The following is a 27,489-nucleotide window of genomic DNA, read 5'->3' as shown; positions in this document are numbered from 1 at the left end:
CACGCACACACACACACACACACACACACACACACACACACACACGCAAGCAAGCACGCACATGAAAAGGTAAGGTCAATTCTGGAAGTGAAAAAGGATTAATGAGACCTGAGGAAGGATAAAAGAGGGTGACCGGAGGCAAGTAAGATCCTAACACATTATGTGTATGAATGGAAATGTCACAATGAAACCCATTATTATGTATAATTAGTATGTTGCTAAACATTAAAATAAAAAAGTTATGGAAAATATGACAATTATGTGTCACAATGAATAGAGACAAGAATGAAAACCAACACCAAGTAAAAAGCAGAGAATTGTGAAGTACAGTAGCTGGCATGGGAATTAAAAAAAAAAGATTCTTGAAAACAAATTGAAGTTGGAAGAAGAGAGAGTTGTTGCATTTGGAGACACAGTGGTAGACTGTTCAGCCTGAAAAGCAAAGAAGAAAGAATGAAGGACAAAGAACAACTTCAGAGACCTATGTGATGCTGTCAAGAACTACTTGTGAATAACAAGGATTCTAGAAGCAGGGGAGAAAAATAGAGAAGAAAAGTGTCTGAAAAAATAATAGCTGAAAACTTTATTATTTTGATAAAAAAGCCATTTATTTGAAAAAGTTCATCAGGGCTGGTGAGTGGATAAAGACACTTGTCATTGATAGTGGCCACCTAAGTTTGATCCCCGGGACTCATATGACTGAGGGCGACAGCAGACTCCCAAAGGCTGTTCTCACTTCCACATATGAGCTGTGGAACACAAGCACATACATGCACACACATAAATCCACATAAAAAGGAAGTTAAACAGTTTGTGTGGGTTCACATGTAGACACAGCTGAACCAAACTGAAGAAAGTCAAAGTCAGAGAGAAAATATTGGAAGCAGCAAGAGACACATGATAAATAAGAGTGACACTGACTTCTTACCGTGGAGGCGAGAAGACGACGGGATGTCGTATTCATGCGAAGTGCTGACAGGCTGTGAACGTGGAATTTTACCACTAGCCAAACTATCTGCTTTAGTTTCCGTTTCTGTTGCTGCCAAAATCAACAAGAGATAAATAATTTACTCTCCTTCATAGTTCAAGGGTTCAGCCTACCGTGGTGGTGTGCATGTCAAGGAACTTGAAGCCCCCTAGTCACGTCACATCCGCAACCGGAAGTAGAGAGTGACGACATCTTGGTGCGTCTCAGCTTCCGCTCACCACTTACACAGCAGAAGATGCCATGCTGGGGGTGGGGCCACCCACAGAGGGCGAGGCCTCTCACGTAAATGAACAAAATCAAGATAATCCTACACAAATATGTGCGGGGGGTGGGGGTGCATCAATCTTCTGGGTAATTCTAGAATCTATGACCGAACTCGACAATATTAACCACCACACTCTTCTGCTGAGAACATGGAGACATTTCCAGGTAAAGATTGAGACAATTCATTCCCAGAAGAAATGTCATTAAGAAAAGAACATGAGATGGTCCCTAGGATCCACACGGAGAAATAAACAATGGTCATCACATGGGTGGTTCTAGAAGTTAGCGGGCCAACCCGGTGTGCAATGTCTGCATCCGCAAGGAAAGCACGAGTTTAAGGCCATTCTGACCTCATAATGGCAGTGACAAACAGCATAAACACACACACACACACACACACACACACACACACACACACACACGCAAGCATGCACGCACACACACATGCACGCGTGCGCACACACATGCACGCGTGCGTACAAATACACGCATGTGTGCGCACACATTCCTCTCGTCTCCTAGATGATTTTATTTTTTTTTATTTTTTGGCTGGTCTGGATGTACTTTGAACCCACAACCTGGCACGTGCTAGGCAAGTGCTCTACGACTGGGCTACAACTCCAGCCCTTTTCAGCCAATTTGAAACGACAGAGGTATGGAACAATAATTGTAAGGTGGAGTTAATAGGCACACTATTATGATTTGAATCTAAGTGTCCTCCAGAAGCCACACACTAAAGGCTTGTTTGCCACTAACTGGTAAAAATCTGAAGACATTTCCCTTAAGATCCAAGAATCAAGCAGGCGTGCTGGCTCTGGCCGCTTCTTTTAAAAAATGTTCTGGAGGTTCCAAGAAACACAATAAAAGGAACCCACGTTGCAAAACAAGAGAAAAACTGATGTTCCTTACCAGTGATGTAGGAAATGCTAAAGAACACACAGGCACACACAGACACATACATACATACACATACACATACACATGGAGTCGTATACACACACATAAACACAAACACACATACAGAGTCATACACACACACACACACACACACACAGAAACAAACATATAGCCATAGCCACATAGACATATAAACACACACACACACACACACACACACATACATATACAAGGACACACAAACACAAATATATAGATATAGAGACATATCCATACAGATAGAAACATGCAAACATTCAAACACACACACATACAGACACATGGATACACACATGCATGGGCACACACAGATATACACCTATGCACACATGTACACACACACAGAACTGATGAGCTGGCATGACAGGGTTGCAGGATGCCAGAGTGTGTTAGTTAGTTACTTCTCTTATTGTGACAAAATACTTGATAGAACCAACTTAAAGGGGAAGGCTCTTTTTTTTTTTTTTTCCGTGCATAGTCTCATAATGGTGGGGTCGACTTCATAACATGGTGAACAGGAAGCAGACAAAAGGGGGTGCTGGCGCTTGGCTGGGCTCCTCCATGCCTCTTTTATCCCACTGGGACCCCCAGGCCATGAGGTGGTGCCATCTACATCCTGGGCTGGTCTCCCTCCTGCTAATTCTCTTGGGAAGCATCCACTACCAATCTGTCACCTGGTCTCCAGCGAAATCGGTGGTCAAGGCTGACTACTGCAAAGCTTAAGCATCAAGTCATAAAACCAGTTATATTCCCCCTTATCAGGAACAATCTGTGAATGATCCGAAAAACACAGACCCTCTCCTAATGGCATCAAAAAAGAATAGAGCACCAGAAAAGACACTCATCAGAAGAAGTCAGTCAAGAACTGCCGACTGAAGACCAGAGAACCTTGCTGAAATGGAAGAGGCCAACGAAGGGGACTTTACACATGTCTGCCACTGTACACGAGACCAGCTGTGAACATGTCATGGAAGAGCAAGTCCCAAGAGAATGAAACTTTCAGAAGAAAGCATGGGAGACCACGTGGGAGACTCTGAGTTGACAAAGGCTTCTCAGATGATACCGGACCGTGCACTGCCTGTGACGCAGAATCACTGCCTGTGATTTTGGACTCATCAAAAATTAAAAACCTCTGTTTCAGAAGAGATCATTAAGGAGAGGAAAAGACAGGCAACAGATTTGGGTAAAAACTAAAAAAAAAAAAAAAAAAAAGAACCCTAGACTGTTCAAAAGAAATAGAAAGGCAAAGGGTTTTCAGGAGACAGGCAGAGTCACCTGGTCGTGGGTTGTGGAGAGGCCAATGGTTGCAAATGAGGAAGGTCAGCTTAGCTGTTTTTTACCAGTGTGCTTCAGGGAACAATTTTCTGAGCTTGGGGACTCATTGTGGCCGCAGGATTGAGATGCTGCCGGCAGACTGTGGCTAGAATTAAACCCCACAAATGAAAATTATTACTCCTGTAATGACACACCTTGTGAGCTCATTCAATAATGGGGCACGGGAAGTGCCAAATGGCTTCTCATACATATTAAATATTCAAGAAGTTATTTATTACTAGGCACTAATCTCTTACTAAGAAGCAAAAACACAAAGTTAAGGTATGAGCATGTCCCACTTTAACTCTTGGAGCATTATATGAAGAAAAACAATTTCTAAGGTAGCGCGGTGGGGAAAGTAGAACTCCCCTGGGGTCAGAATTTGATTTCACTGCTGTGTTTTATTTTAGTCCAAACGTGCACCTTGCTGGGAGGGCGGGGAGGGAGGGCATGGAGGTGACCAACACAGCCACAGCATGTTTTATTCATGTGCTCAATCTTCCATCCAGTAGTTTTCATTATTTAGTATTAGTTAGGCAGAATCATGAGACTAAGTGTGACACTTTCATACCTGCATGTGATGCTCTTTAGCCACATTTACCTCTCATTGCTGTTTTTGGTTCCCTCTTCCCCAACAAGCATTCTGCTTCCATGTCCAGCGCCCCCCACCCCTCCCTGCTCCACGTGCTACACAAAAGGGAAAGCCTGATATTTGTCTTTCTGAACTGGCTTAGATCCCTTGACATGGGGAGCTCTGGGTCCACCCATTTTCCTGCATAGGACACAGTTCCCTTTCGCTTTAAGGTCGACTATAACTCAATGTGTGTATCTAACACACACACACACACACACACACACACACACACACACACACACACATTTTTAAATCCATCTATACTTTGATGGATACCTGGGCTGGATCCATTTCTAGGCTATTGTCAAGAGTGCCATGATAAACAGGGGTAACCTCGGTGTGTATCCAGGAGTGGAACAGCTGGGTTAGTTAGGCGTTGTGTTTTAAATTGTTATTTGGAACCACTACACTAATTTCCATAGGTTCCCACAAACGGCACATAAGGGTTCCTTTCCATCTCTGTCCCTGCCAGCATTATTTCCTAACTGGGGTTAGACACATTCTTGATGGAGTTTTGATTTGCACACTCCTGGTGGAGAACAGTTTGAATTCTTTCCATCTCCTTTGTTTCCGTGAATGAATTTATTTCCATTATGTCAAAGACCTTGCTAAATCTCCAGTCTCCGGGAGGTCTGAGGTAGTTCTGTTAGGACTTGCCGAGTTTGCTGGCGGCAGCGGATAAACTGTTCCCAAGAAATGAGGGGATTGCCAAGCCTTGAGGCTCGGACAAACTGGTGAGTGCTTCATGTTCTTTCAAGTGCCCTGGGGAGTACATGGGAAAACCTGTGACCAGATAGATGTTGGGCCATGGTCACAGGGCAGTTGTGGGGGACCATCTAGGGTCAGGGATCCTCAGGTAAAATAGGAGTTCGCTCAGCCAGGAGTGGCCTCATCCCTGTCCAGTTCCCAGGGTGGGGCCGCTCTGTGCAGGACACTGGAAGAGCAGTTACATTCCGCTCTGTGGGCTCTGTCTTAGCTTGCCTAGGCAGCTGGGACAGAATGTCACAATCTGGGTACCTTTACTCCTCGAGCCTGTGGATTCTGAGAGCCTGGGGTCAGCAGCCAGTGCAGGCAGGACCTGTGGCACCTTCTTGCTGGGTCCTCAGATGAGGGAAAGGAACTCGAAGTTCTTTGTGTCCTTTTTTGGTAAGGACACTAGTCATGGTCAAGTATCTTCTCCGAGAGGCTCACTCCTACCGCCCATTGCCTTGGGTGAGAGTTTTGGGCGGCATTCAATGTTGGATTTATAACAGCTGACTTTCGTGTGATAGAGACAGAGATCCATAGAAAGACTATGATGAATGTAGAGGCAGAAGAAGAGAGAGGGGAGGAGGGAAGGAGGGAGGGAGGGAGGGAGAGATCCTTCAACTCACTGCTAATCCTTCTAGCAGGGAAACAGCATGCTAGGCACTTCCTTGTCATGGGGGGCTAGGGGGGAGCAGTAGCTTGTTGACACTGGATGGGACCATGTGCCCCACCTCCGTGGGTGTGATGGCCAAGGAGCTCAGGCTATCTCACAGGCCCTGAGACTGCTCTTTCTTCCACTTTATCCTCGGCCTTATGAGACTGTAGGCTCATTTTTCTTAACAGCTATATTTTATTATGAACTTATTAAAATGAGTCTACCTCCCTTTCAACCCGACTAACGCAAACAATAGGAAAAGGGATTAAAGAACACAATAATGAAACCTTAAGGATATTAGTTCCGAGGAACGATTCTCCTGGCGTAGTCGGCAGGACCTCAGCAAACCAGCTTCAACCAAGGTTGCTGCTGGAACCTGGAGCAACTGGAACCTAAAGCCTCAGCTGGAGTCCAAAGCCTTGAAGCTTTCCCTGGAGCAGTTCTCTCTAGGAGTGTCTCTCTTGAAGTCTTGGTGAAAAGCCAAAACAATCCCAAGTCTCCTCTCTGTCTCTGTCTCTGTCTCTCTGTCTCTCTCTGTTTCTCTCTCTCTCTCTCTCTCTCTCTCTCTCTCTCTCTGTTTCTGTCTGTGTGTCTCTGTCTCTCTCTCTGTGTCTCTCAATCTCTCTCTGTTTCTCTGTCTCTCTGTCTCTCTGTGTCTCTCTGTGTGTTTCTGTCTCTGTGTGTCTCTGTCTGTCTGTCTGTCTGTCTGTCTGTCTGTCTCTCTCGTCTCTTGTTTTGGGCTCATATATATATATATCTCCTCTCAGAGTCTCTACTAGGATGTTTTTAGCTGGCAACATCCAAGCTTCCCCACGAAGTGGCTTGACTTCTAAGGGGATAAACATCCTGCTCTCTCACTAATCTGTTCCCCATCCCACACCTTGGATCAACACAAAGACATGTTTATCTCTCGTACATGAGACACATTGGTGCTTGGCCTTGGGGCTGGGGCTGGCCAGCAGGTCTCCTGCGCTCTCAGTGCTGCTGTCCTCACCTACATACAGGAGCACCCTGTCTGCACTCCTGTCACGCTCTGTTGCTGCCACTTCTTCCTGGTCACACTTAGCCTCTGTTACCTTACGTTCCTTGGTCTTGACATGCTTGTCTCTTTCTTTATCTCTGTCTCTGTCTATTTCCCTCCTGTCTCTATCTCTGTCTTGCTCTCTGCCTCACTCCTTCTCCTTCTTCTTCATCCCCTCCCTTCCCCCTCCCTCCTTCCTTCCCTCCCCTCCCCCTCTCTTTTTCTCTTTCTGTGTCTGTCCCTGTCTTTCCTCCTGTCTCCCACCTTTCCTACATGGCCGCTCTCTCTGTGTCCCCATAGACATTCATCTGTCCTTCCAGGTTCAAGGTGGCTGAAGTCACAGCCACATCTCAGTACTGACCTGAACAGCCATTGTCACAGTCCTTACTCAGGTGATGCCAGATGGAAGGTTTGTTTCTTTTTCTGAGATTCTCATGGATCAGGGATGATGGTATCTCATGCTGTGAGCATCTGGGGGAGGGGTGGTCAGAGGGCTATGCTGTGCTGCCAGGGTAGGCGAGCAAGCGGCCAGAGGTCAGGGCATGGTGCCTTCCACTCGCCCTGGGCCCCCTTGTCCCTTATTCTAGACTAGGGCAGAGCTGCAATTTCAAATTCCCTTCCTTCACTGTCTTTCTGGTCCATGGCCACCGGCCAACCTTGGAGCCCTTGCTCACTCCCTGAGCTACACTGGGAAGTGCAGACGCTCCGCTGGGCCAGCTCATCAGGAGGTTCAGCCTGTTCCCTCTTATGCTCCCCAGATTGCAGTCTGTGCAAAAGAGAAGACTCAAGCAGTTCTTCTGGAGCTCTCTCAAGGCCTCCATCTGGGCGGACGGGGGCCACCCACATAGCAGAGGGTCATCTGCTCGCTGATCAAAGTGTTCATTTTACCTAAAACATGCCGGCTCAACAACATCTGGGCCAGTGTCTGACTGAACACCTGGATGTCACAGCTGGCCAAAGTACACGCAATTGACAATCACAGGCATGGCTTAGGACACTGAGAACCATGGGAGTCTTTGTTAGGGGCCAGGTAGCCGTAGTCTTAGTGCCCTTGTGTGTGTACTCACCTAGAAACCAATGAGGAGCGAAGCTACCGATCCCAATAGAACCGTGAAGCAGCAGCTGGCTTTTGAGGAGGTGCAGGAGGCCTCAGACTCTGGTGGTCTTCCTGGAGAAGCCCCGGGACCCAGAGCTTCAGGCTGAAATTGTCAGCTGTGGAGATAAGAAGCTAATTGCCCAGCACAAGGTCTGTTCTCTTACTTTCCTCATACCTGGACCTGAGAGCCCAGAGCTGGTTGTTTTGGGGTTATAGCCAGGCTCAGCTTCCCCTGTAAGCAAAGGGACAAGGGGCTCTGGCCCTGTTCAGGATGGGTGTGGCTCCTGATTCTCTGTCAGGTCAGGCCTCTAGCCCTTCTTCTTAGGTCAGGCTATCCTCATGTTCCCCTCTGTCCTTTATGTCTCATGAATATGTATTTTCTGCTTGGTTGAAGCTGCCTGTGGAAGGGCTGTCAGGGTATGAAGACCAGTTGTAGTTGTAGGACCAAACACAGACACATAACATACACAGATTTACTACGCACACTATACATGTATAGACTGTGTAGACTCAAGCACCTCTCTCTCTCTCTCTCTCTCTCTCTCTCTCTCTCTCTCTCTCTCTTTCTCTCTCATACACACACACTATATATGCACACAAGACAGACATAGATCACACACGCACACGTACATGTACACGCACATGCACATGTACACGCACATGCACATGCACATAGTTTGTCCACTTGTCTTGTGTTTCTACTTGGTTCTAGCCCAAGGAGTGTGAATGAAGGTGCCCTTATTCCCTTGGGGCAGCCACAGGGCCATCGGTAGCACACACAGCTGTGTTGTCAGCAGGAATTGCAACAGTTCTGTGTGCCTTCACAGCAGTGGCGTCAGGACTTTAGAATCCTGCCTTGCCAGGCACCACACTAGACTTTCTTTCACTTGATGTATTAAAGCTGAAGCACAGAGGCCGCCACATCTCCCTTTGAAATCATAAGGACTTTATTTTAGCACAAAGGAACTTTATTTTCTTAGTCGCTTCCTTGCACACCCCATGATCAGGGTTCCAACACAGCCAATGATAGATACGGTGGCACTAAATTCACAGAGCACCAGGGGGAAAATCCTTAGTGCTCATTCAACTGAGACAAGACAAGGCGGGCAGAGGACACAGCTGTGGGGCAGCTGGCTCCAGCAGCATGCTTGGCTAGCCTCTGAGCGACAAGGACTGTGCTGGCGAGTAAGAAAGCAAAAATGATTATAAATAGTTGTTTTGGGACTCAGCATTCTGAAAAACGTTGAGGACTCAGGGAGATTTTATTTATATACTTACTTATATTTAGGATAAGAAGTGAAACATGAACTTAGATTTTTTTTTTCTTTTTGAAGACAACATATTGGGATGTATCCCAGGCTGGCCCCCGACTCACAGCAATGCTCCTGCTTCAGTTTTTCCTGGGATTATAGGCATGTTCCAGTTTAAACTAGAGGAATTTTAAGAACAGGAAAGAGAACAGCCATACCATTTCTCAAATGGAGACGCTATCAAGCTCCGCCAGAGAGAAAGTGAAAACAGAGGCAAGTGACTCGTTGGGACTGTGTAATGGGTTTTTTCTGCTGACGAAATGAACCAATTCAAGCTGAATTAAAAGTATATAGAAGCAGGCTTGCTGGGGGCAGCTCTTGGTGGATTCACTGGTTTCAGAGAATGAGGCCAGGGAAATGGCCATGCAGACAGGGAGACAGAGAGTGTGGAGATTGGCGTGGGGGTGGGGAGCGTGCAGAGAGAAGGAAGCTGGCGTGGCAGGTGGGTCCTCTTATCATCAGCACACACCTTAGGTACCTGGCGGCAGCAGGTGATGTCATAAGCAGTTGCTAGGTTCTTGGGAGCAGGCCGGTGGAGCTGCCTGTATATTAACAGGGTTAGGGTTAGGGTCCTTAGTTTAAAACCCAACATCCCAGACTTTTGTTGATACTAAATGAATAAGAGGTGAAATAATTGTCTATGACTACTTCCTGCTGACATTGGGACATTGTTATTGGCGGGAGGGGGGGGAGGGGGGACGGCAAAAAGCTGGAATTGAGGCCAAGTTTGGGAAAAGCAGGCTGTGTTACTTGCTTTCCAGGTTCTGCAGGACCAACCATCTGGGGCCAGGGACGTGAAGGCAGCAGTTGGAGCAGTTTGTGAGGCTAGACCATCTGTGGCTAGCTGATTTGGAGCTGTCCTGGATGCAGATTTTGAAGAAGCACCTGGACCTTGCAGGATATTGGAATAGATACATATACATTAGGGGCAGAAGATAAAGTTGGGAAGTTTAGGGAGAAATATTTTTTTTCCTTAGGTGTACATTTGAAAACTTTTAGGCCTATGGTCCTGGTAGTTGGGGAAGGGGAGTCCTGAAACCAGGGAAAGGGGGAGGGATTCCATCCTCTGGAAGAGGTATTACGGGGGTATCCTTAGGCTGTTGATTGACAGGGTACTTATCTGGATGCATTTGACCCATGGGAGGTGGAGTCAGGTCAACTTTCTGAAGCTTACAATTGATATTTTACATTCATAAAAAGATATGTTTCAGACATGTTAGCATCGCCATTGTAATCTGTACTGGAACTCACACAGCAGGGAAGACAATAGACTCACACCTTTGCGTCATAGTAGACGCTTGGGAGGTGGTTTTGGGTTAAAAGCATGAACACTCCTTAAAGGTGAGCTCGGGGAAGACAAAAGCCTTCCATGGAGCAGAAGGGGCAAAAGGTCCCTTAACTGAAAACCATGGAAGAGAAGCTTCTCCCCTCTATCAGAACACTGGATGTATGCAAATTAGCACAATGAGAAAGTGCTCTTCAGTCTATACTTAAAAGACAAACCAAGTGCCGGGTGTGGTGGCACACACCATTAATCCCAGGACTCGGGAGGCAGAGGCAGAGGCAGGTCGATCTCTGTGAGTTCGAGGCCAGGCTGGTTTACAGAATGAGTCTGGGACAGCCAGGGCTACACAGAGAAACAAACAAACAAACAAAACCAGAACAAAACAAAACAAAAGAACCCCCGCCCCCAAACAAAAGCAGAACAAACTCTTGAGCTTGTGACTGTGATAACAGAGGGTCCTATGGTGGAATGCTTTAGCAGAGTTAGGCTAATAGCTTATCTGAACTCCACTGATTAATGTTAAATCTCTGGCCTTGGAAGTCTTGATACAACAGTGGCATAGTGAGGAGAGAACACGGAAGCATTTTTAATGCCTTTTATATGTCTTTTATTTTATTTTATTTTATTTTTTGGCTTTTTGAGACAGGGTTTTGCCGATGCCGCTCCCGTCCAGCAGGAAAGACACCAACACTGGGAACTCTTCTTGCAGCAGTTTTTATTCAGGATCCTGGAGTGACCCCGGGAAAAGCTCCCACAGAATCTTTATAGTGTGCCTGTCCTATCAGAAACTGCCACGTCATCACTCCTGGTTGGTGCATTCGGATCACACCACCTCATGCCATGCCTTGTCAGATCACACCACCTGACGCTATGACTTGTTTGAATCATGCCACGCCTTCAGGCATGTGCATAAGGGGCTTGCTCACTGCGCATGCGCATAAGGATTACTCACTGCGCATGCGCAAAAGGGGGCGCATTGCGCCGGGGAAGCAGCAGGGGGCGCTGCTATCTGTGGCTCTCCAGAGTTTCTCTGTGTAGCCTTGGCTGTCCTGGACTCACTTTGTAGACCAGGCTGGCCTCGAACTCACAGTGATCCACCTGTCTCTGCCTCTCAAGTGCTGGGATTAAAGGTGTGCGCCACCACTGCCCGGCAACCTTTTATATATCTTAAGTCACATTCTTATCACCATTTAATCTTTCACATCTTCCAACCTTCCTAACTTGCATTTAAAAACCTTAAGACACCTTCTTAGAGCCTAGAACACTTTCTTAGCTCCTCACAGCGTAAGCTCCCGCATCTTCAGACCTTACATAAACTTCTAAACTTTACATCTTTTTTTTTTCCTATCCAATTATTTACCACCAGACACAGGTAGTGAAGGCATAGTAAAAGTTACTTTGAAACCTGTTTTGTAGCTCTTTTCTGAGTCTGGTAACAAGGTAAACTGTAAGACACACATACATCTGGGCGTGGGGGTGCAGGCCTTTAATCCCAGCACTCAGGAGGCAGAGGCAAGTTAGTTAGTAGCTTATATAAGGTTAGGATTTTGCAGTTTATTCCCTGTTTAGTTTGAGCCTTAAAAATAACAATCTTCAAATTGAAGCTTTTTCAGTATCAAAACAAAACTTTAATGATAGATACAGGCCACAGGGACACTGAAAATTTTACTGATCCTGAAAATGGGCACAGTGAAGAAACCAAAATAGCCATTCTGTGAGTGAAAAGGGAAAAAGGTTGTTCTAAACTGCCAATGCTGTCCAAGAGAAAGGGGCCTTGTGAACAGGGCCCGAGGGAGCCCGGTGGCCAGAGGCACTGACCCTGACAGGTTAACAGGCACCACAGTCATGTTACTGGAAGGCCCACAAGTTCCTCCCTCCAGATGTAAGGAGAATGACTCCCATTTTAGCAAGCAGGAACTTTCTTTAAGCCCCAGAGGGAATAGGGGCTGTTGTCTAAATGCCCAACCCTGGGAAAAGAACTTTCTTGGGGACCAGACTCGCTATTATAGAATATTACAGGGTTTTCGTGCTGGGGGGGGGGGCCGGGGGGGGGAGGGGCTGATGTGGTTTAGTTTTTCCAAACAGCTAAGGCTTAAAAGACAGACAAAGAAGATAGATAAATATTACTGTGTGAACCTCATCGGATCTTAGGAGTTTATAGACCTTGATTATTAAGTATACTTTATTCATCAAACATATGTTGTTACTTATCTAAATTTTCTAGCAGCTTGGTGTTGAGCAATTAGCACAGACATAAGCAGCTGGACAGACTTAGCTTAAATTAGCTTTTGTTAATCTGAATGGATCGTCATAACCTTACATTTTCATCACCACATCCAGAATATTTTAAACCAGAGTTGAATCACATATAATGCATGCTGTGGCAAATATAACTTTGAATTTTTATCACTGTGATGAGAATGTCTCTGCCGTCCTCTGTCTTCTGAAAATCTTGAGGGCACTCTAAGAGTTCCTGGGGGGAGACTAGATCCACAGAGAGAATGAGAAAGATGGGTACCATCTTGGGACAATAGCTGAGCGATGCGTAAGAACCATCCAGGTGGGGGCATCACAGGCAGGAAGCGTGAGGTAGCACTGAGAAGGAAGTCGCAAAGAGAGGGAAGGGAAGAGATCCAAAGCCAGGGCGGGAGAGCTGCTGAGGGTGCTGGGAGCTGATGGAGGGTGCTGGGGAGCTCCTGGGGGTGGGGGTGCGGGGTGCTAAGGAGTTTCTGGGAGGGTTGAGGAGCTGCTGGGGGGGGGATGCTGGGAAGGTGCTGGAGGCAGCTGCACCAGCATGTGCCCTGACTCCCTGCACTGGCCAGCTGTAGATGTACCCGGTCAGAGCTCTGCTCAGCTTGGACGCTCTGTTCCTTCCTAGGTATGGCTGTGCACGGGACTCCGGCTTCCAGGAAGCAAGCGCAACATTCTCCCGTGAGGAGGAGCTGGAGCACCACCTGTCCCTGAATCTTGCTATGAACTATTTCCGCTCTCCCTCGGGATAAAGTATCACATGTGTGGCCTGTGACTCACTCGCCTCCCAGAAGCTCCCGACAGAAAGAAAGGAAGGGCTAGGGAAGGCGCCGGGATACCCAGGAGCTACTTCCTTTCCCCATCCTCCCCTCCTCTGACAGGACTGAGCTGCCAGCTCCTCCCTACCGCCGACATCCTGCTTTGGGTCACCATTGTGGCCCTGCTTCCCCCCATACAAAGGGACAAAGGAAAGACTGCAAGGACTGTCCAGATGCCTGCCCATGGGTGTGTCTGGTGGACACATGTTCTGGCATTTCCTAGAAAAATTCCAGTACAAAAACCAAACAGACAAACAAACAAAACAACAACAACAACAACAACAACAACAACAACAAAACCAGTGGAGACCATTAGATGACGGACCCCTTGGAGCAAAGTGCTATCCTCCTGAGAGCCCACTTGAGAAATGAGCTCCATCTGAAGGGTGTGGGGAAGCAGGCAGTTTCTCGGCTTCTGTGAGCCACACCTACGGTTCTGCTCCCATGGAGTCTTGGCTCACTCCTATTCCTTCCCCAGAAACAGGAGGATCAGCAGGTATCTAAGAGGCAGGGGCACTAGCGCCAGGAAAGGCCTCAGTTTAGGGACGAGGTCCTGGCACTGGACAGCGAGGGTTTGTCCACCAAGGTAAGAGAGGCATCTGCAGATATCCTGGGCCTGAACGCGATCACACCAAACTGTACTGATTACTGAGCTCGTTTAGTTCATTTATCCATTCAACAAACGGGTCAGTATTTGGGCTCCAGTGGGTTCACACAGGTGTCCCTACAGGGGGTGTAGGAACACCCGTGTGAACGCGTAGTGCAACGTTGCCTACTATATGTCTTCACCACAAGCATCTTGCGGTAGCATCCATGTACCTGTGCGCGGTGTCCTAGGTCTGGACTGTGCATCCAAGTTCAGCATCTCCAATCGAGCATCCCTAAGTGGATAAACAGAGCACTCCAGATCTAGAAACCCCAACTGAGCACCACACTCTTTGTGTGGACCAACAGAACCTCAGTGAGCTCTGGCCTCCTGGCCTGGCCTCTGCCGCCCCCTGCTGGTGATTCCACATACTGCAGGCTCTCTTCTCCCTTCAAGAGGGCTAAGGGTGTAGCGCTCTCAAACTCAAAGGGCAGTGTTAACAGACTCATTCTCTAGAAGCAACTTGGGGAGGAAAAGTTTTATTTGGCTTACGTTTCCAAATTACGTTTGGTCACAGTCCAACACTAAGTGAAGTCAGGGCAGGACCTGAAGCAGAAACCAAAGAGGAATCCTGTTTACTGACTTGCTCTGTGGCCCATGCTCAGCCGGCTTTCTCATACTGCCCAGGCTTGCTAGCTTAGGGATTGATGCCACCCACAGTGGTGTGGGCCTTCCCACATCAGCCCGTAATTCTTCATTTGAGGTTCCCTCTTTCCAAGTGACTCTAGATTGTACCAAGTTAACAACAACCGCACGCAGGCAGCTTCTCTTCAGTCAGGAGAGCTGCGCCTCTGTGGAGCGAACCAGACTGTCTCACAGATTTCTCGTTTGTCATCCGTGGCTCTTCTTGATGCTTGCTTGAGGAGTAGACGCCAGAGCTGGAAGGTTCTCCAAGCATGGGGGACCCACTTTCCCCAGCGCACACCCTCATACAGGAGACACACGGCAGCTAGAAGGAGCTTGGCACAATCAGGGAAAACCAGGAGCAAAGCCAGGGGCGGAACCTGCCTCTCTTGATTCCTAACCCATAGCCCTCCCCTTTACCCCGAGTCCCCAAGGAGTCCCTGGGACAGCCTGGTGCTTCCCCTGGAAACTCCAGACAGGGATCACAGCCTTTTCTGTCCCCACAAGCTCAGCTATGGCCCGCTTATTAGACTTGTTATTCCACTTTTTACAGCGCCACAAGCCGACCTAGAGCTGGGGTGAATAGGCTTGGTGAGGAGTGGGGTCTGGTGACTCCGGCACCTTCTCTCCTAATGCTGTGTTTTGGTTTGGGTTCTGGGTCTTCCCAAGGTTCTCAGAGGCCTGGACCCTTCATCAGTCTTAGAGGGTTTTCTTCTGGACCCCTCCTTACTACCCTGGAAGTGACCAGGCTGGCCCTAAGTGCATTAACTCTGGCCCAAATTCAAAGGCTCTAGAAGGCAAGACGGTGTGTGTGTGTGTGTGTGTGTGTGTGTGTGTGTGTGTGTGTGTGTCTAAGAGTTTAAAGATGCGTTCCTTAGATCAGGAGAAACAGGGAAGAAATGGCTGGCGAGCGCTTCCTCCACCTGGGGAGCCTGGCCTCCACATCCCAGGCAGAGTGGAAGGGTGGACCACTCCAGAACCGGACTCCTGGTGCAGGCCGTCAGGACGGAGCTATGATCTGGGGCCAGGCAAAACACGGCCTTTTGCCCTGGTGCACCATGGGAGGTGAACACTGCCGGTGAGGAGAGAAAGCAGGTGAAAGGGTCCAATGCAGGCCCGACGCAGGCATTCTGGCTGGTAGGGGTGAGGTGAGAAGGAGGGTTTTCATTAGGGGTGGGGGTGGGGGGTCAGTGCCTCAGGGCTGTCAGGATGAGCACCTGGCCGTGGTCCTAGTTCCGGAAGCGAGGAGGAAGACACCACTGATGAGCGCCTGGCGTTGCCAGGGACCCTTGCCCTCCATGCATATGGCGGTGGGGTGCAGCTGTGATAAACCACACCCTCTCCAAAGCAAAGAGGACAGCCAAGGCACACAGAGGGAGGAGGAGACAAGGAAACGTCAAATCGTGTTTCGCATCCGGTGGAAAGATCTCTCTTCGGGAAGGAACGGCTGCCGTTAGGGAAGTAACAGAGAGGTTCAAAGAACAGCTCCAGGGTCCAGGAGCTGGGAGGAGAGAGGTAAGAAATGGCCAGACGGAGCTATGCAGTGTGGGGCTTCTGTGCCCGGCAGGGCCAAGAGTTGAAGATGAGAGACACAGACCTTGACCGTGGCTGCCTGAGTTACTTTCATTTTAATTTGCACACACACCTACGTAGACATGTCAATCAAAGACACAGATGTTCATGTAGTCTTTCCTCCTCTCTCTTTCCTCGTTTGGTCCCAGGATAACTCACATCACAGACATCTTGGATACCCCTTTTCAATTTCTTTTCTGCTCACTGTTTTATAGCGCCTGTACCCAGCTGTACCTGGAAGAAATCTTTGTCCACCCTGGCTTCTCTCTCAATTCATCACTCTCTCTCTCTTTTTAAAAAAATTTTATTAATTTATTCATATTACATCTCAATTGTTATCCCATCCCTTATATCCTCTTATTCCTCCCTCCCTCCCACTTTTCCCCTACTCCCCTCCCCTATGACTGTGACTGAGGGGGACCTCCTCCCCCTGAATTTGCTCATAGGGTATCAAGTCTCTTCTTGGTAGCCTGCTATCCTTCCTCTGAGTGCCACCAGGGCTCCCCATCCAGGGGACGTCATCACTCTCTTTAGAGGCTATATGGCAGTGGTTGATCAGGTAGCTTCCTGCTGCAGGGTGCTCACTGGGAACAATGTGCCTTTATCTGCTGTTACTGTGACATCTTTGTGACAGTTCCCAGGATGTATGTTAAGACATGCCTGCATTAAAATGTAAAATGCGTAGCTGTCATGCTTTCTGAAAGGGGTCTCTGTTGCTCGTGTGCCACCAGCAGCAAATGACATCGCCACTTTCCTTGGCTTGTCAGTCAGGCGAGGGTCACGATTTTTTTTAGTCTTAGTCTTAAGAAGCACTTACCTGTTTGCTTTCTTTCTTAATTTATTTATTTCCTCCCTTCTTTCCTTCCTTTGTTGTCATCGAGCGCCTGTCACAGAGTCGTCAGCTGTTCAGAATTGCTCTTCTGTACGCTTCTCTCTTCCCTCCCCCTTTCTTCATTTTTGCTTTTTCCATTGCAATTTGATAGAGGTTTTAATATCTCAGCATTAACTCTACCACACCCCGACAAAAACTTGTTTCAGATGTATCATTTGCTAACGTGTCTTTAGCCATGTGAAAATGCATTACTATGCTGTTAACATTTTATTTGGGGATTAGTGATCATTGGCCCACATTGTCCTTGTTTGCGATTATTGTAATGAGTAAAAACAACCGGGAGAGGAAAGGTTTACTTGGCTTCTGCGTTCGGACCACATTCCATCACTGATGAAGCTGAGGCACGAACTAAAACACAGGCCACGGAAGAACACCGCTTCCTGGTTTTCTCCTTGTGCCTTGTTCTGCTCTCTTTCTTATCCTCTCAGGACCATCTGCCCAGGGGTGGCATCATCCACAGTGGGCTGGGCACTCCCCATCAATCATTGACCAGGGAAATTCCCCAGAGACTTTCCTATAGACAATGGGCTGGAGGCAATCCTCAATTAAGGTCCCCTCTTCTTCCCAGATGACTCTGGCTTGCGCAAAGCTGTAAAATATGAGCCAGGGTATATAGATGTGATAGCTGTTCTTGGTTGTCAACTTGACTACATCTGGAATTAACTAAAACTTAAAAATGAAGGGCACACCTGTGAGGATTTTTTTTGGCTTAGATTGAAGTGGGAAGATTTGCTTCTAACCCAGATCTTTGAGCAGGACACCCCTTTATGTCAGAGTGTTTGAGCTGGGAAACCTTACCTCTAATCTGGGCCCCACCTTCTGCTGGAAAGCCTATATTAGACAAGGAAGAAGGCAGCTATTGCTCTTTGCTTGCTTGCTCTCACTGGCAACTCTATTCCTTCATTACGACCTACTTCTTCAAAATTCCAGCATATACTGAGGACCAGATGCAACATCCCGGCTTGTGGACCGACCAACTGCTGGATTCTTGAACTTTCCGCTCATAGTCAGCCATTGTTGGGCTGGTGGGACCACAGCCTGGAAGTCAATTCTAATAAATCTCATATACATATGCATATATGGATTCATTTTATAAGTTCTGTTACTCTAGAGAACCTTGACTAATACAATAGGAAATTATGAAATTAAATAAAAGACCCCTAATACCATCCATCCATTTGCTACATTGGTGATACAGTCGTTCGAGTTTCGTTGATAGGAACTGAGGTCTGAAGTCACAGCCAGAAAATGGATGCAGTACTTATACTGCTTATTAGACCTGACTGAGAGGCTTAATGGTGTTTAAGCCATAGTGTGTGTGTGTGTGTGTGCGCGCGCGCGAGCGCGCGTGCGTGCGTGTGCGTGTGTTTGTGTGTGTGTGTGTGTGTGTGTGTGTGTGTGTCTGTCTGTCTGTCTGTGTTTGCGTGTAGTTCTAAGAGGAATAGTAAATTTCTCCTTTGACAAGGACAGCAAGCATATCGTATTAGAGGCCCCTCCCCATTTTAACTTGAGTAACTCTAGAACAACCCTCTCTCTAAAAAAAAAGGCACATTCCAAGATCTTAGGAGCTGAGATTGTGACAGGTATTTTAAGGGCACAAAATTTATCACTGCATAATTCGGTTATGTATTTGACTTGTTTCCTCTACCCACTCATTAACCCACTCATGCAACATAAGCTGCTTGAAAAATGTTTCCTGGGTGTTTGTAGGGTTTGTGATGAGGTGGAGGCACCAGGGATGGGAACCAGGACCAGGAGAGCCAAGAGACAGAAAGGCATGCTGGAGGAACCGGGGTAACAGTTGATGTTGAAAGGACCATTGTAATCCTGCTTAAGAAACATTGTTACAAAGAGTGGACTAGCGGAAGGTGCTCTGTAGGAGGCACAGAGGCCTCTGTGCTCTAGGGGAATCTGGAATGTTAAACACTCAGGGTTGCCCCTCAAGGGAAGGGATGCATAGACCCTATCCTACCAGAAGGTTGGGGGTGGACGAGGTTTCAAGCCTGGTAAGCTTTGCTCTATCTGTGTGGCTAGATCTTCCATAGACCCTTATTGTAAATTTGTTTTTCCTCACCTAGTCTGGTTTTTTTTTTTTTTTTTTTGGAGACAGGGTTTCTCTGTGTGGTCTTGGCTGTCCTGGAATTTCCTCTGTAGACCAGGCTGGCCTTGAACTCACAGAGATCTGCCTGCCTCTGCCTCCTGAGTGCTGAGGTTAAAGGCGATCACTTATAGAATCTATCACTATGGAAGCTGTCACATGCACTTTCCAAGGAATTTTGATGTATGAAGAAGACTTGTAATTAAAAACATGCCTGCTCTGGCAAGAAATCACATTCAAAGGCCTTCTGGGTCTGTGTGATCCAGCTCGAATACAGACATGCTGGGTGGTGGCTGCAGCACACACCTTGAATCTCAGGAGACAGAGTTAGTTCTTTCTGTTCAGTCAGTTCAGCTGAGTCAGTGAGTTGAGAGGCAGGGGCAGGTTGGAGTTTGTTTCTGAGTTTAGTGTGGGTCAGCAGATGCAGTTGAAGCCAGAAAAGGGTGTGTGTGTGTGTGTGTGTGTGTGTGTGTGTGTGTGTGTGTCAGTTTTACCTGGAGGGTTTTACAGAGATAGCTTGAAGAGAGAACAAGCTGGACACAGATAAAGACAGAACGAGCCAGAGGATGAGAAGGAGTCAGAAGATTAGAAGAGATTGTCGGAGTATGTTTGAGCCCAAACAGAGCAGGTCAGTGAGAAACGGAGAGAAGCCAGATTGAATCAGTCAGCTTGGAGAGGGATTTGAGCCAGAACGGCTGAGTTGAACTAGCCAGCCAGAGTTCAGAAAGAACTAGAAAGGGTGAGCTTATTCAGCAGTAAGTTTCAGGGGCTGAAAACATTCTAGGCCTGGGTTAGATTGTACAGAGGCTAGAAGCTTCCAGGACAAGGCCTAGGTTAGCAGATGGAGGTAGTAAGCCTTGGAGACGACAATTACATCAGGTGAATAAAAGATAATTTAACAGATGTACTCACATCCGATCTGTGTTTACTTTGTTTCTCAAGGAGATTTATCCTTTATTGTGCACACTGGATTGAATTAATTATCGCCAGGAAAGTTTTCACCAAATTGTGCTGTGCTTAGGTATGCCTAAAATAAACTACTGGGGGTCAGATTCTTGAAATTTGAACTAACACTGGAGGCTTCTTGCCTCCAGAGTCACTGAGGTCACAGAGACCCTGCAGAGCTCCCCAGCATGAGCGATATCCACTAGCCAGACTTGGAGAAGCTGCATGGAAAGAAAGTGTGTACCTATAACATACTTAACTTTAGGGTCGCTGAAAATATGCCTCTTCACATTTGTTCACTAAGATTGCTGCCAATTAGGCCCTCTTCCCCATAACAAAAGGAGACACACAGGCTCGCAGCTGCTCATCATGACTACTGCCCTGTCACAGTGCAAGCTTTGGTCGGACAGTTCAGAGTGGGCAGCACTGGGTCAGAGCTGTCATTAAGTCCGGGTGCAGGAAGAGCGCAATTCTGCCCAACTGGAATGTGTTGGTTAACAGCCGCCCAGGAAAAGCATCCCTGATCTGTGCCAGGGTGACAATGACAATATTTTGCATGGTAAGCATCCTCATTTGTTCAAATGATCTAACCTCAGAATGCCTGTCTATATGTAGATCAAAGTATAACTTGAGGCTGTGACACTCTGTCCGCTGATGGGAGTCTCTGTTCAGGGCTGGTTCCTTTGTGCGTTAGGCAGATTCGGTCATGCGTGATGATTAAAGCTGCCTTTATTAATCTCTAAGTGCTGGGTGACTTCCCCCTGGGAAGTCATATTAATTCTACAACAAAATGAGAGCTTCCCGAACACCAACGAACCTGGTAGAGTAGTCACCTTCCTTAAGAGCCAGGCTCAGCATCAGAGGCAATGCTCTTTCTAATATTGCTATGGTGACAGCAGCTGGAATCTGAATCCCCCTAAGTGGAATGACCAAGGACGACAATACTAATGTCCTGTCCCTGAACCTCAGGCTGACACCAGCATGTTTTCCTCACTCGGGTTCCAGTCTTTCCCTTCCATATAGATCAAGACAGCTCTAAGAGACAGACCTGGGAATGCTGGGTTCTGTTCTTGAGTGGAGTAGCCAGGTAGGCCCCGGTGCATGACACAGAACTCCCACTCTGCCAGTTGAGAGAGTCCTCGTTTCTAGAGGTGATCTAATATTTAGTTGTAGATATTTAATATGTAGCATGCTATTAAAATTTGTGAAAAAAGATTTGTGTGTATGAATATTTTGCTTGCATATATGTGTACCTGGTGCCTATAGAGGCCTGAAGAGGGATGTATGCTTTTTAAAAAAGGGCATTTTACATACCACCCAAAGGAAATCAGTAGTGTCTGGACAAATTTGTTCAAAGAAATCCCAAATCCAACTCCCCTTATATATCAAGCATCCTTGTCCATGGAAAGACACCAGGGCTGTGATTTAACAATCATTTTCTTGCTTATTATCCATATGCTTTAAAAGTACTTTGTTCAACAATCCTTGTAATGAGCCCTCATGGGGATGTGCCCAGGACGTTTGCTATTGACATGCCAATCTATAATCATGTCCCTACTGAAAACTCAACCATCCAGGGTTGTCATTATAGATAAGGCCGCAATAAGCGAATTCTTGTCTTTACGAGGACAGCCTTTCCCTTTGGGAGGTCTATTGACTCGTTAAGCAAAATATCCATGAATGAAATTACTGACAGTTCTTTTTTATGGCTATTTCAACATCTCTGGAAAATGACTTTTCATAACTACTCTTTAAGAACACCATTGGTGGTCGAGTGCTGGACTCAGATGTGTGAGGCCATGGGTTTGACTCTTGACACTGCAAACAATAAATAAGCAAACAAGCAAGTAAACAAAGATTCTGTAGTTAGCATATGACAATGTCACCGTAATCATCCCAGTTTGCTTCTTGTTCTGGCAAAACACTGACCAAAAGCTATTTGGGAAGGAAAGGGTTTATTTTTATCTTATACTTCTAAGTCAAGGCAGGAACTGAAACAGAGGCCATGGAGGAGTGCTGCTTCCTGGCTTGCTCCCCATGGCTTTCTCAGCCAGATCTCTTACACACCTCAGGACTTGCTGCCTCGGGGTGGCACCACCCACAGTGGCCTGGGCTCTCTCACATCAACCATTAATCAAGAAAATGCTCTACAGATGTGCCTAGAGGCCCAGTGTTCTCTTGGGAGGGATCGTGCTGGGGACTGAACCCAGGGCCTTGGGAATGCTGGGTGAATACTCTATCATTGAATTATATCCACAGCCCAATTCCATGCATCATTGCAGATTACTGTTGCACACATATTTTTCAAATATCAGCAATGTCGAAGGCCAGCCTTGATACACTGTGTGACACCAGAGGACATGTTTAGCTAGACTGGTGCTAACAGGAGCATTTGGGGGGAACGGGACTCTGTGGAGCTGTAGGGCTGTTTCACTGACTCCTGACCACAGTCATAAGTCCCTTGGTAACAGCCCCTCCCTCATATTCTGTCCCTGGTCCAGCTTTCAGCAGCCCAAGGGCTTCCTCTCATCCTTCCTCATGCACTTCTGTTGCAGCGGACAGTTCTCTCTCATGTTCCCCACAGGTCACTAACTCTAAATACATGGTCACTGTGGGTCTTCCAGCTTGAGTCCCCAGCACCTGGCGGCTCAGAGCAGCACTGCAGGTGCGTCCAGTGAGTGACCCTCTGAGAGGTGAACACTACTTTTCTTCACTCTTTCCACACCTCAGCTCTGTGTCTTGTTGGAGTAGGCGTGACCTTGGTGGAGGGAGTGTGTCAGTCTTGGGGGTGGCCTCCTGGGTCTCTTACACTCAAGACATCTGGAAAGAGGGACCTTCAATTGAGAAAATGGCCCTCGCCAGACTGGTCTCGTGTCAAATTGACATAAAACTAGCCAGCACAGGAAGGGAGAGTCAAGTATCACAAGGAATCATTCTGAGGAGACGGCAGAGGAGAGGCCTGAACTGGGCCGTGAGGAGAACCTGGTTATGGGATTGCTCCACACACCTACTGCTTGGTGCCTTGTGTAGCTGCCTGTGGCTCAGCTCTGAGAGAGCATCAGGTGTCGTGCCTCGCCTCTGTGAGCACTGAGCCTCACCATGAAGTACTGGGTGAAAATTAGGCTCACAACACTGAAAACTGAACATTTGGCTGCAGAGGGAGTAGGAAGAGACAGAACTAATTATGGTTTCTCTGCACGTCCCAGAGCACAGAAGTCCTGGTCACAATTCTGGTCCAGTGGCATTTGCTTTAGCTCTTTAATTTTTGTACTTGCTGTGACAATAGATTTGCGCGGAGGTCATTTGTGGAGGGTTTAAAAGTCACAGCATTTATGGGCTTCTGGCTTTGGTGGGAGAGGACAGATTTTTTTTGAAATATTTGAGCTTCATGGCAATGAGGCTGAACCATGTGAGCAATTGGTATGTTTTCATGCAACTGAGCTCATCTGAGCCCCATTGTTTGTAAGCTCTGAAATACCGCCAGGGCTAAACGATCTGAGCTGTCCTGCTGTGCATCAACATAGATCAGTCTGTTTTTAAAATTCACTTTAGTGCAACTGGTGCAGAGAGAATAGATTTTTTTTTTTTTAAAAAAAGCTGGGTTCAAGCTAAGATTTAGCTAATAAAAATAATAAGAGTAAGGCGTCTGGTCTGGACAAGGCCATTGTAAAACATGTTTCTATTTATCGTTCCCCACTGAACTAACTCAGAAAAAAAGGGAGAGGAAGCCAGCAGAGGAAGACTTTGATAGGCAGGAGGGTTAAGCTGGGCTCCTCTGGGACGCCGGGATTATGAAACAGTGCGGTCACAGAACTCTCACCACGGCTTGGGAACATTGGTTCAGGCTGTCCAGAACAATAGTCTCCACTGTGAAATAGCTATGTGAATTTTGGTAGTAGAAGAACAAAAGAAAGCTACAAATCAAGTCATCTTTTCAAATGTGTGGGTGGGGACACCGGGCAGGTAGGTTATAGGAGGTCGCAGGTGGGCTCCCTCTCACAGGTCTCAGATGCCATCTGATAACATTCATAGTTGAAAACATGTTAAGATACAGAGGTGGGGCAGTAAATACTTATTAAAGGGACCAAAGATAGCCCAAGATAATTCTGACTCCTGAATTCACCAGATTCTACTCCAGACAGCTACAGATGTCTGATCAGTTGGTCTTGTAGAATCCTTTCACATATGAAGGGCCTCCCCACCCTGGGAACGTCATTTCACAGGACCGCTGGTTGGCTAAACGTCACATTTTGTACATGTGGAGGCCAAGTGTTGTTTTGTGTCCTCAGGTGCTAGGAAAGCTCATTCCCAGGATCTGATAAGGATGAGGCTGAGTAAAGGTTTATTTCAGCTCCCTTGCTCCAGTGCGTTATTGACAGAAGCCAGGGTAGGAACTCAAGGCAGGAACCGGAGCAGAGATCACAGAGGAACGAACAGTGCTGGATTGATGCCTAAGGCTTGCTCAACAACTTTCTGTTGTTTTTTGAATTTAAATTATATTTAGTTTATAGTTGCATCCTTTCTTCCATCACTCTCCTCATTTCAACCCTTTCCATGTCCCACCTCATGCTTCCTCTCAAATTCATGACCTTATTTTTAAATTATATATATATATATATATATATATATATATACACACACACACGTATATATATATATATATATATATATATATATATATATATATATATACATACACACACACACACACACATATATATGCAATTACATATACAAATCCAACTTGCTGGATTCATTTGGTGTTGTTTGTATGTATATGTTTATAGGGCCCAGCTCTTGGTATTGGATAACCATTTAGAGTACCCTAAACAGCTTGCTTTCTTATACAACACAGGACTACCTGCCCAGGGCTGGCACCACCCAGAGTGGGCCAGGGCCCCCTACGCCAATCATTAATCAGGAAATGCCCCAAAGACTTGCCTACAGGCCAATGTGATGGGGGCATTTCCTCAGTTGTGGTTTTTTCTTCCCAGATGACTATAGCTTGTGACAGAAAACTAACCATCATAGTTGTTAAAACAAACAGGGAAGAAGGCTTGGGATCATATCATAATCTTAATCATATTAAGATTATCCATCCTGAACTGGGTCACAATTTTTTCTGTGTTTGATATAATAATCAAAATCTATAGGTTCTAAAGAAGCAAACAGATAACTCCCAAAGTAACACTCTGAAAACAGATTGGCTCTCTCTCTCTCTCTCTCTCTCTCTCTCTCTCTCTCTCTCTCTCTCTCTCTCTGTGTGTGTGTGTGTGTGTGTAAAATACTTTCTTTGATGTTTAGAATAATTGGAACAATTTCTTATTTTTTATTTTAGTTTAGCTAGTTTGATTTTGTAATCATAACTTCAATTTAACTTAAGGAAGTTTGCCCTTTAATGACTGAATTATTCCAACTATTATTTTTTACTAATAATTTAATTTTGTCCTATCCATCTGGTTCAGGAAAATAGATGGGTATCCATATTACAGAAGAAATCAAGATCAGATAACAAAATAGAGTATCCTCTCTCTCTCTCTCTCTCTCTCTCTCTCTCTCTCTCTCTCTCTCTCGCTCTCTCGCTCTCTCTCGCGCGCACTCTCTCTCTGTGATATGTATACCCATATGCATGTGTGTGCATATGTACAGAGGTAGACACTGGGTACCTTTCTCAGTTATTCTCTACTTTAATTTTTAGAGAAAGGTTTGCTAATTTTTATTTTATGTGTATGAACATTTTGCTTGTATATATGTCTGTGCAACACAAGCATGCAGTACCTACAGAGGCCAGAAGAGGGCATTTGAGTCCTTTGGAACTGGAATTACAGACAGTTGTGGGCTCCCACACGGCTGCTGGGAATGGAACCCAGGCTCTTGGCAAGAGCGGTCAGTGCTCTTGACCACTGAGCCATTCGCCAGCCTGTCTACCTTATGTTCTAAAACACTTTCTTACTGAATCTGGAGCGCATCGGCTTGGCTGTGTGGCTGGCCAGTGGACCCCAGGGATCCGACTGCTTCCTCAAGCTGGAATTACAGACCTCTGCCGTGATGCCTGCTGTAACATTTTTTCTTATGTGAGTGCTGGGGATCTGGAGGCAGGTCTTCATGCTGTGTACTGTAGCAAACACTTTAGCACCTGAGCCATCCACCTAGCCCAAGACAGCATCATTTTATATTCCTTCTTTCCCATGTGTCAAATACTAGTGATGCGTAGAAACACAAGGCTGACTTGTGGGAAATCAGAATTCCATAGCTTTTGTGTGCATGATAAAATTTTATTTTTTATTTTACAACAAGAAAGGGAAATGAGACCTCAAGAGGAGCCATTATGTAGTATTGTCTATCTGCTTTTTATTCAGAAAGTCAGAAAACATGAGCATTGCTTGCTATACTTTCAACATTAGTTATACAACGAGATACTCGAAGATTCATCCTAGTGGGATTTTTAAAATATTATGTTTCCTCTGTGTGTGTTTTTACATGTGTATATATGTGTACCCATGTATTTGTGTGTATGCATGTATATGGAGGCCAGAGGTCAACCTTGGGTGTTGTCCTAGTTTTCTCTTGATTTCTGTGACAAACACGATTAGCAAGTTGGAAAGGAAGGTTTTATTTCATCTTAGAAATCCACATTACACTCCATCACTGAAGGGAACCAAGGCAGGAACTCACAAAGGAACCCGGAGGCGGGACCTGAGGCAGAGACCACGAAGGGACCCGGAGGCGGGACCTGAGGCAGAGACCACGAAGGGACCCTGCTTTCTGCTTTGCTCAGCTTATTTTCTTGTAAATCCCAGGACCACTTGTCCTGGGGTGGTGTCATTCACAGTGGGCTGGGCCCTTCCTCATCAAAGAAAATGCCCCACAAACTAAAAGAACATGTAAGCAGAATTACCTTAAGTCAGAATACACTTGTAGTTAAAAAAATTTTGGAAAAATTTACATCTCATGTGTGTGTGTGTGTGTGTGTGTGTGTGTGTGTATGTGTGTGTATGTGTGTGTATGTGTGTGAGATAGAGAGAGCAGAGAGCTAGTAAAATGCAAAAAGGTAGCTGCAGGAGCTTGTTATGTGGACCTATGTTACTATTTTCTGCTTGTTAAGCGCTAATGAGCAGAGAGGGACATGCTCTTGAAATGGAAACTTTGGCTTAATTAATAAAAGTGAGAAGATTCTGGTTTGTAGGTCAAGAGGATGATGCAAAATCCTTTACACAAGTCCCAGAGAGTCCTGGTGTCACTCTGGGAATGCCATCAAAGCTTTCAGCCTGGCTTTTGTCCATAGAATGTGGACGGTGCCATGGTCTCTGTTTCCTCTAGGCTTGTATCTTAAAAGAGACATACCAAAAAAAAAAAAGTTTTCATTGATAAAAGATTTTGTTCTAGGGGCTGGA

The 27,489-nt window shown here is 46.4% G+C and overlaps 3 long non-coding RNA genes across 4 annotated transcripts; 2 read left to right on the top strand and 1 right to left on the bottom strand.

The window, feature by feature from the left end:
* Positions 1–610: 610 nt before the first annotated feature.
* On the bottom strand, positions 611–5,412 carry LOC311607831. Its single transcript, XR_014782764.1, has 3 exons — positions 5,154–5,412; positions 929–1,039; positions 611–749 (listed from the first exon to the last, which is right to left on the bottom strand). It is a non-coding gene; the product is annotated as an uncharacterized lncRNA (long non-coding RNA).
* On the top strand, positions 4,617–10,811 carry LOC311607830. Of its 2 annotated transcripts, XR_014782762.1 has the most exons (5): positions 4,617–4,870; positions 6,880–6,968; positions 7,318–7,805; positions 8,990–9,178; positions 9,727–10,811. It is a non-coding gene; the product is annotated as an uncharacterized lncRNA (long non-coding RNA). The 2 variants fall into 2 exon arrangements; XR_014782763.1 differs by lacking the exon at positions 4,617–4,870 and having other exon boundaries at positions 5,524–6,968.
* An 80-nt stretch (positions 10,812–10,891) lies between these two features.
* Positions 10,892–17,447, top strand: LOC311607829. The gene is made up of 2 exons (XR_014782761.1): positions 10,892–11,058; positions 13,129–17,447. It is a non-coding gene; the product is annotated as an uncharacterized lncRNA (long non-coding RNA).
* Positions 17,448–27,489: the final 10,042 nt, after the last annotated feature.

This window comes from Acomys minous, assembly GCF_964271855.1.
Source record: "Acomys minous genome assembly, chromosome: 10".
NCBI lineage: Eukaryota > Metazoa > Chordata > Mammalia > Rodentia > Muridae > Acomys > Acomys minous.
The sequence above is the reverse complement of the archived record's forward strand: the minus strand, read 5'-3'. Positions and strand labels throughout refer to the sequence as shown.